Below are 9,778 nucleotides of genomic sequence, written 5' to 3'. Positions count from 1 at the left end.
TTTCTGCGCGAGGGCTTTCTCCAGTTGCGGCGAGCGGGGGCCACTCTTCATCGCGGTGCGCGGGCCTCTCACCGTCGCGGCCTCTCCCGTTGCGGAGCACAGGCTCCAGACGCGCAGGCTCAGTAGTTGTGGCGCACGGGCCCAGCCGCTCCGCGGCATGTGGGATCCTCCCAGACCGGGGCTTGAACCCGTGTCCCTGCATCGGCAGGCGGATTCTCAACCACTGCGCCACCAGGGAAGCCCAGAAATTTCTTTTTTTATTTCTTTGAATTGAAGTGTAGTTGATTTACAATGTTGTGCTCATCTCTGCTCTACAGCAGAGGGACTCAGTTATACACATACAGACATTCTTTATTTTTATATTCTTTTCCTTTATGGTTTACCCCAGGAGATTGGATATAGTTCCCCGTGCTCTACAGTAGGACCTTGTTGTTTACCTATTTTAAATGTAATAGTTTGCATCTGCCAACCCCAACCTCCCAGTCCATCCCCCTCCCTGGAAAACCCACACGGGGAGGTTGGAGGTGAGGCAGGGCTGCATTGCAAAAGCCACAGTCAGGACTGCGGACTTGATCCTCAAGGTAAGGGGCAGCCTCTGAGGTCCTTTAAAGAAAGAGAATGACACCTCAGACGTCCATTTTCCCAGGACTGCTCTGCCTTCCCGGCGGAGCGTGAATTAGAGGGAGGCGTGGCTAGAAGAAAGACCACTGAGCGGGCTGGTCACATGATCCGAGGGGAGATACTGGTGGCCCGGATGAGGATCGCAGCATGGAAGGAAGTGGGTGGATTGGAGAGTTAACAGGAGGCCACCTTGGCAGGACGTGGTAACTGGCTGAGTGACAGGAGAGGGCTGAGTCGGGAGTTCTGGCTTCCTCATCTGATCGGCGGGCAGGGCTGTCAGGGTTGCTCTCCTGGAGAATCTCGCTCAAGGATTACGGTTCTTGCAGCGTGGAATGACCCCCTGGTCCATGGGTGTCCTAGATCCATCATTCAGGATTACGCTCAGTTGCGTGTTAAAGAAAATGCAGTGCCTCAAACAAGATACGGCTTTGTATTTTTGTGGCTTAAAAATGTCAGCTGTGGGAAATCCAGAGCTTCCAAGTGTGTTGGCTTCCTGGAATCACTGGGGACTCAGGGTCCTAGGTTGCTGCTCTGTCGTCTTGATGACAGTGACCCTCATCTTGATGCTCTCGGGATGGCAGCTGGGGCTCCAGCCGGTACGTCCGCATTCCAGGCAGGAAGAAGGGCAAGCGGAGGGAGGGCGAGAAAAGTGAGGGGCAGTTGAAGCATCCCCCTTTCATGTGTGTTCTTGGAGACACCATTCAGTGACTTGTGCTTATATCTCATTTGTCAGACCTGCCAGGTGCCCAACCCAAATTGCACCAGAAGCTGGGAAATAACAGCTATTTTCCTGGGGCGTGACCACCTCCAATAAAACTTGAGTTCTGTGAGAAAGAAGAAGGGTAAGTGCATACCGGGTAGACCAGTGATCTTCAAAACACCTGCTCTCCTCACCCAGTGTACATTTATTTTCTGGCCCTTAAGCCTCTCTTGTGATGGACCTACGAGTGGATTCTCCACACAATCCTTGGGTTTCGTTGGCGTTGAGGGTCACTGCATTTAAAGGGAAGCACATATGATAAATAGCCATCACTTTTTGTGGTTCACCTAATTTCACTGGGTTGATCCTCTCTTTCGTAGGTTGTCATTATGCTAGAATTGGCTTTGTGTGTGTGTGTGTGTGTGTGTGTGTGCATGTGTGTGTACTCAGACTTTTCCCAATTGTCTAAATTATCTTTAAAAAGAAAGGTTGGGACTTCCCTGGTGGTCCAGTGGTTAAGACTTAGCTTTCTAATGCAAGGGGTGCAGGTTCGATGCCTGGTCAGGGAGCTAAGATCCCCCATGCCTTGTGGCCAAAAAACCAAAACATAAAACAGAAGCAATAGTGTAACAAATTCAGTGAGACTAAAAAGGGTCCCCATCAAAAGAATCTTTAAAAAAAAAATAAAAAGAAAGTTCTAGGAAATGCATTTTTAAAAATAAATTTATTTATCTGTTTATTTATTCTGGCTGCATTGGGTGTTCGTTGCTGCGCGCGGGGGCTGCTCTTCGTTGCGGTGGGCAGGCTCCTCATTGCGGTGGCTTCTCTTGTTGCGGAGCACGGGCTCTAGGGGCTCGGCTTCAGTAGTTGTGGCTCACAGGCTCAGTAGTTGTGGCTCTCAGGCTCTAGAGCACAGGCTCAGTAGTTGTGGCGCACGGGCTTAGCTACTCGGCGGCATGTGGGATCTTCCCGGACCAGGGCTCGAACCCGTGTCCCCCTGCATTGGCAGGCGGATTCTTAGCCACTGCGCCACCAGGGAAATCCGGAAGCACATTTTTAGAAGAGTGTTATCGTTGGGTGACTTCATCTTTAAGCTGCCCTCTTGGGTGGGGATGAAAAGGTATAATGACGTGAGTCCCTTCAGGATGCAAGCTTCTGTCATTGCTGATTGTTTTAAGATCGGAGGGGCAAGAAAAAGTGGACGGCACTCGGCTTCAGTAGTTGTGGCTCACAGGCTCAGTAGTTGTGGCTCTCAGGCTCTAGAGCACAGGCTCAGTAGTTGTGGCGCACGGGCTTAGCTACTCGGCGGCATGTGGGATCTTCCCGGACCAGGGCTCGAACCCGTGTCCCCCTGCATTGGCAGGCGGATTCTTAGCCACTGCGCCACCAGGGAAATCCGGAAGCACATTTTTAGAAGAGTGTTATCGTTGGGTGACTTCATCTTTAAGCTGCCCTCTTGGGTGGGGATGAAAAGGTATAATGACGTGAGTCCCTTCAGGATGCAAGCTTCTGTCATTGCTGATTGTTTTAAGATCGGAGGGGCAAGAAAAAGTGGACAAATGAATTTAGAGACCACCCTCTGCATTTTCTTCACATTTCATTCATTCAGTCAGTCAAATTGGTACATGATGATTGCATATAAAGTCATATCACATGAAGCTTACAGGGAGAAGGGCAGTCAGATGTGAAACTTTTGAGAATGCTATAATAAAAATATGGGGCGGGGGGGGCAGCTTGAGAGTCACAGGAGACAGTTCTGTGTTTAAATCATGTCTTAGCTACTTGCTCATGGAGTGACCTTCCCTCTCAGTTCCCTTGTCTGTAAAATGGAGATGTTAATGGTTCCTAACTTGTGGGTGAGTGTCTATTCAGTTTCATCCCATCCCATCCTCTTCTATGCTATTTAAACAAATGGTGTTAAGACCTCCTAAATCGATTCCACAATCCAATGGGTCATGCCTTGACGTTTGGACAACTCCTTTCCTGAACCTCACGTTTGGCCGTCCTGGGGCGAGACTGGGTGGGTCTGGGATCTTGAGAGAGGAGATGGGGCCCCGCCCTCGGGAAGCTGGACCCACCCGGAAGGAGACCTCCAGGGTCTTTGTGAGATTTATTTCTATGCGTCAGGACGGGGCGCCTTTAATGGTTTTTAATTACAATTTAATAAATAAAACAGAGAACAAAGGACTCATCAAATCATTCTTCGTTGTTCGCTGTTCAACACCCGCTGCTCAACACCAGTCAATTAAGAGGCTTGGTCATAAAGCAGCAGTGGGGTGGGGGGAGCAGGCAGGAAGAGGCCTGGAAAGGCCACGCGGCAAAGATGAGGGTTTGTGCGGCAGGTGAGAGCTGCGCCTGGGTGGGCCCCGTGGCACTCGGACCGCCGCCGTGCATGTGAGTGTGTCGCCCAAATCCCCCTTGTTCGGGGACCCTCTGTCTCCCTTCCCACCTGCCCCAGGAGGCCATGGATTTGAGGCTTCCAGCTGTGAACTTATTTGCTGCTCTGTCCTGAGAACCCTGAGGCTTTCTTCCAGAAGCAGGAATAAAACCCACCGCTTGTCTCCGGGTCTGGAGGACTCTCCCCGGAGGCGGCCTTTGCTGGCACATTCAGCTGCCCATCGGCCCAGCCAGTGCCCCATCGAATCCCTTTCTCGCTGGTGGGTGTCTGAGACATGGCCAGCGTCCTCCTTTCGGTGCAAAATCGCCAACAAATAGATTCTCCTCTTCCGTCGTGGCGGCGTCCGGTACTGACTTCGTAGAGCCCTGGAAGCCCCCACAGACCACGTCTCTCGGGGAATGACAAGCTCGCACCAACCCGGGAAGCCTGCATCGGCGACCTGCCGCGCCCCAGACACAGCTGCAGCCCCCTGCGGGGTCGCGGTGAATAAAGCGCCGTTCACACCGTGAAGGAGGAGCCTTTAACTTCCAGCCGATCGCCACTTAAAGATCCTTTTCGACCACGTCCGAGCGGCGCACCGCACGCTTGCTGTGTTGTTTTTCTCTCCTGAGAGCTGGGTCCCACCCGATACAGCCTCTCAAGCAAAAGGGGCCTCCGGCAGCTGCCCTCCCCCGGCCCCCTCGTCCTGGCCTTTCAGGAAGGCTGGATGTGGGAAGCGGGGGGTGGGGGGCAGCCTGCGGATGCGGGGCTCCGCTTGCGGGCAGGCGCTCTGCCCACGGAAGCCCGGAGCCCCGTCCCCTCCGCGCCTCCAGCACCTCCGCGGGAAGCCTGCTCGGACAGCCACCTCGTTCGCAGGTTGGCAGAATCACAGGCCTCCTTCAGGCCCTGCGTGGAGCTGCCGAGGCGCGGCAAGGACGCCCTTGATGTGAGCCCTGCCTCCTGAGGACGCTGTCGGCCCCCCGCTTGCTTTCTACTTACCCTCAGCCTGTGCGGAGGGGCGGCAGCCGGCCTGAAGAGCTCACCCCCAGGAACGCGAGGTCCATTTACACCCTCCCTCCGGCAACAAACACACCCCTTTCATGGGGGACCGCGTACAGAGCACCCACCTGGGAGGAAGTCTCCCTGTGACCCGCTTCCCCGTGGACCGTGGGGTTCTCCGAGCACCTCCTAACGACCTGGGAGGAGTCCCAGCAGTGGGGGGCGGCCCCGCCCATGCGCTCCTGACCCGTGAGATCACATCCTCCCCGAAGGGAAAACTCAGCCTTTTTCCATCTTCCTCTGGAGTTTCCAGCGGTGGCCGTGGCGTCTGAGTCGCGCGGCCGCTCTCCAGGAGGAATGTGCTCTGTCCATCCCCTAAGCGTGTCCCGGGCGCCTCCTGCCAGACCTGGATGGTTTCAGGTGGTGACAGGTGCTGTGAAGACAGGGACGTGAGAGAGAGAGAGTGGCCGGCATGGGCTGGGTGAGGCCCTTCGACGGGGAGAGCTGACTGGGGAGTGGGGCCCCGGGGGGGAGAGTGTTCCAGAGTGTTCTAGAATGTTCTATGTGCTCCCTGATATCAGGGCGAGCTTGGTGTGTTGGAAGAATGAGAAAGCCAGTGAGGCTGGGAGGTGGGGAGAGGGGTGTGGGAGGGGATGGGTAGCTCGCATGGTACCCACCGTGGGTTCTCCTGCGCGGGCAGAGCCCCAGCGAGTGCCGTGACGTGACTGATGCATTCAGGGACTGCGTGTTTGTGCAGAGAACCCGCCGGGCAGGATGGTCGGGGGTCTGGCGTAAGTTCCAGGCAGGAATAATGGCCCAGACCAGGCTGGGAGCTGGGAACCACGTCTGGGATGGCAGCAAAGCCTGACGGGAACATGCATGATTTCACAAGATGTCTAATTACCCCTGTGGCGTGTCCCTTCTTCCCTCGGTATGAATTGGGTTGAACAGTTGATCTAACCTGTGGGCTGAGGTCGTGTGGCCCTTTGGGCTTGTTCTGTTGGGTCTCATGGTGGCGATTTTCTAAAAATCACGCTTTTCTTTGAGTGCTATTTTAATTCATTCCTGGGTACGTGTTGGGGGCTAATTGTTGGTCTTTATCGTGCTGTGGGGACTCCCTCTCGCTCTCTCTGTCTTTGAAGCGCACGCCCAAAGCATGCTAGACGTTCAATAAATGTTCCCATCGATGAATTAAACTAGGCAGTTAATACACTTCTCAGTGAAGGTCCATGTGTGTTTCCACACGGGAATATGGGCAGAAAGTGTCTGGACGTCTTATGCCCTGGATGACAGGAGATTCTTAATTTTTAACCTTTTTCCTTCTTACCTTTCCATTTTGCCTAAATTGTCTCGCTTTGAGAAAGCATTGCTTTTATTTCCTATTTACCTCTTTTGTCCAAGGTCCAGTCGCCTGGGAGCTTTTAGTAAAAGAAACAAACATCTGGTAAAATAAACACCAGAAAACCACATGGAACAGACACACAATAATCACCTTTTCACACGTATTCTTTCTTCCTTTAATTTTCCTGTAGTTCACGAAAAAAAATTGCACACTGAAATGTGCAGAGACGACGACACGTACGTGTGTGCGCGTGCGTGATATTTAGCGTGAAAATGATATTTTCGTTTTTAAAAAGGTAAGGACATTAAGGAATTAGCGAAAAGGAAAATGCACACTCTCTGTCCAGGGCGATTTCTCCTGGAAGCTGGTCTCGCATCACCGCATCGCCAGGGTTACGGGCGTCATCCGCGTTCCAGGCTGGTGTGTGCAGATGGTTACCTGTAAATGGCATCGTGACAACCGCGGCCCGTCCCTCCCGCCCCTCTCCGCCATCGCTGAGCCCCCTTCCTCCTGGGCAGCGCCTCTTCCCGCCACCATTTCCAGTTCACACCCTTCTCTTCCGAGTCACCAAAGCCATCTGGTTCCCCAGCCCCTGGCTGCTGAGGCGCCTCCCGTGGGGTCTGGCCAGCTGGCAGGTGCCACTCTGGCTTGTCGAGTGGTGTTGGAAGATGCAGCCGGGCTCCCGACAGCTCCCGACGCCCCCGCCGGTGTGCAGGCCTGTGGGCTCCAGGCCAGGGCCGCTGTGCTAGCCATTTGCTTCCTCATCTTGGCCTCAGACTCGGCCCCCTCCTGGCACAGCGAGCGTGTTTAACCTCAGCAGTGATTTAAGTGCAGAGATCAGCTAGCTCATCGGTCCAGCAGAGCAACGTGGCTCCGACACTCAGGGCCCCGGTGTGGATCTCCTTCCCGCGTGGGATGGAGGTGGCGATGGCCTCGTGGATCCTGTGTGTGCAACAGTTTCAGTGTCCTGGGCTCCGAACAGGCCCGCAAGAGGTGTAGAGTGTGTACCGTTCACTCCGCCCAAGAGGACGATGAGAAGCAGAGATGGTTCTTCACCGACTCGAACCGAGCGCCACATGGAGTTGGTGATGAGCATAAAGTAAGAAGCACACCTGGGCCATGCAAGGAGGCGTCACTCGAGGGGATGCTGGCCAGGGGAGCAGCCGGGGGCCACTGCAGCCGGGGGGCTCTGAGGATCGGTCTGCAGGTGGCTCCGAGGGCGGCCAGAAAGGCTTTTCCTTTATTGGGAGGAGACGATGCTGGAAGTGGGGGGCGGGGTGAGCCAGCAAGATCTGGGTGCAGGTGAGCGAGTGTTTTATCCCTGGCCGGGCTGTCCCCAGCAGGGCCGTCAGCTGGCAGGACCTGGGGGAAAACAGCCCCCGAACCAGCATTTTGTTCTGCTTGATCTGTGGGCACAGATTTTCCGTGATCTGTCACTGACACCGATCCAAGGGATACAATTCTCAGAGGGAAGTTTCGGGGGAGAACTGTGAGGGTTCTCATGGGAGGCGTCCGGAACTCAGTGAGGGGGGAGGGAGAGGGGAGGAGGCCCGGGGGGGCTGCAGGGCTGAGGAGAGGCCAGGTTGTGCGGAGGAAGGTCCCTCCCGCTTCCATGCAAGGCCAAGGGCGCCCGGACAGCGTGGCACTGGGGGCGTGCGGGAGCCCCTGAACACAGGCACGGAGGTGAGGACCCGCGTGCCTCGGGCAGGGAGCTCAGCTCAGCGGGGAGGCACTCTGCTGGCGGGGACGAGGGTGGAAGGAGTGGACTCGGGGTGGTCGTCCCCGTACAGAAGCCAGAAGCGCCCACAGTCCCTGCCCGGCCAAATGCACCTAGTGAGAAGCGTGGGGCAAGACGTTCGTCCTTCTTTCTACCACTATTTGGGCACCACCTGGGCCGTGTTTTAGGGAGACCTGGGTTCCAGCCCTGGCTCTGCTGCTTAGAGTTTGTGTCTTTGGGCCAATGATCTGTTCTTCTGGAACTTTGCTTCTTATCTATCAAATCTCTAAAATGGGTATAACAGTCTTGATCTATGAAAATGGGTGAATGAGAACATTATGGAAAAATCCCACTACACGCCCATCAACACGTGAAGGGATAAACAAAATGTGGTCCATCCACACAGTAGAACATTGCTCAGCCATAAAAAGGAATGAAGCACTGCCACGTGCCATAACATGGATGAAACTTGGAAATGTTATCTGAGTAAAAGAAGCCAGACACAAAAGGCCACATATCATGATTCCATTTAAATGAAATCTCTGTTTCTCCAAAGAAGACATACAGATGGCCAGTAGGCACATGAAAAGATGCTCAACGTCACTAATTATCAGAAAAATGCAAATCAAAGCTACAATGAGGTGTCACCTCACACTGGTCAGAAAGGCCATCGTTAAAAAGTCTACAAGTAACAAATGCTGGAGAGGGTGTGGAGAAAAGGGAACCCTCCTACACGCTTGGTGGGAATGTAAGTTGGTGCAGCCGCTGTGGAAAACAGTACGGAGGTTCCTTAAAAAAGTAAAAATAGAGTTGCCATATAATCTAGCAATCCCACTCCTAGGCTAGGCATATACCTGGACAAAACTGTAATTCAGAACGATACATGCACCCCTATGTTCAAAGCAGTGCTATTCACAATACCCAAGACATGGAAGCAACCTAAATGTCCATCGACGGATGAATGGATAAAGAAGATGTGGTGCGTACATACAACAGAATACTACTCAGCCATAAAAAAGAACAAAATAATGCCATTTGCAGCCACATGGATGCAAGTAGAGGTGATCATACTAAGTGAAGTAAGTCAGACAGAGAAAGACGAATACCATGTGTTATCACCTATATGTGGAATCTAAAATATGGCACAAATGAACCTGTCTACGAAACAGAAACGGACTTGCAGACATAGAGATCAGACTTGTGGTGGCCGAGGGAGAGGGGGTGAGGGATGGAGTGGGAGTTTGGGGTTAGCAGATGCAAACTATTATACAGAGTGGATAAACAACAAGGTCCTACTGTATATAGCACAGGGAACCATAGCCAGTCTCCTGGGGTAAACCATAATGGAATAAATATAAAACAAGAATGTCTATATGTGTATCACTGAGTCACTTTGCTGTACAGCAGAAATTAGCACAACATTGTAAGTCAACTGTACTTCAATTAAAAAAATAAATGAAATGTCTAGAATTGGCAAATGCACAGGGACAGAAAGCAGCTGAGTGGGTGTCAGGGGCTGGGGGAGAGGGAACAGGGCATGGCTGCTGGTGGGGGCGGGGCTTCCGTTGGGGGCGGGGCTTCCGTTGGGGGCGATGATGGCGGCGGTGTTCGTGTGCAACGTCATGAATGGACTAAATGTCACAATGTTGCACGCTTTCCGGTGGTTAAAATGGTAAATGTCATGTTGTGTGTATTTTATCTTACTTTAGAAACAACCTACTGGAGTAAATACCACCAAGTAAATGTTAGGGATGGGTATGATGACCGTGAGGACAGGCCACCCTCACTCCTGGTTAATCCGGCCTTGCCGGTCAGATCCTATGCCCAGGTGGGCACAGGTGTTACCAGCCATCCGCCCTGGCTCTGTCCCCTGTGTGGCAGCCATGCTTTGTGTGGCCACGTCCTCATCCCAAAGAAAGCTCTGTTCAGTTTTGTTTTTTGGTTTTGTTTTGTTTTGCGGTACGCGGGCCTCTCACCGTTGCGGCCCCTCCCGCTGCGGAGCGCAGGCTCCGGACGCGCAGG

General features: G+C 53.4%; 1 protein-coding gene across 3 annotated transcripts in view; it reads left to right on the top strand.

Moving 5' to 3' along the window:
• Nucleotides 1-9,778, top strand: part of RIMBP2 (RIMS binding protein 2) — a 278,098-nt gene that overhangs the window by 17,236 nt on the left and 251,084 nt on the right. The window contains exon 1 of one of the 3 annotated variants that reach the window (XM_055080470.1): nucleotides 1,271-1,463. The exons of the other annotated variants lie outside the window; for them this stretch is intronic. The gene's annotated coding sequence lies outside the window, so the exon portion shown is untranslated. Of the gene's footprint in view, nucleotides 1-1,270; nucleotides 1,464-9,778 lie in introns of those variants that run through there. 3 annotated transcript variants of the gene reach the window in all.

This window comes from Physeter macrocephalus, chromosome 19 (assembly GCF_002837175.3).
Source record: "Physeter macrocephalus isolate SW-GA chromosome 19, ASM283717v5, whole genome shotgun sequence".
Classification (NCBI taxonomy): domain Eukaryota; kingdom Metazoa; phylum Chordata; class Mammalia; order Artiodactyla; family Physeteridae; genus Physeter; species Physeter macrocephalus.
Note: the sequence above shows the minus strand (reverse complement) of the source record. Positions and strands in the feature narration are given on the sequence as shown.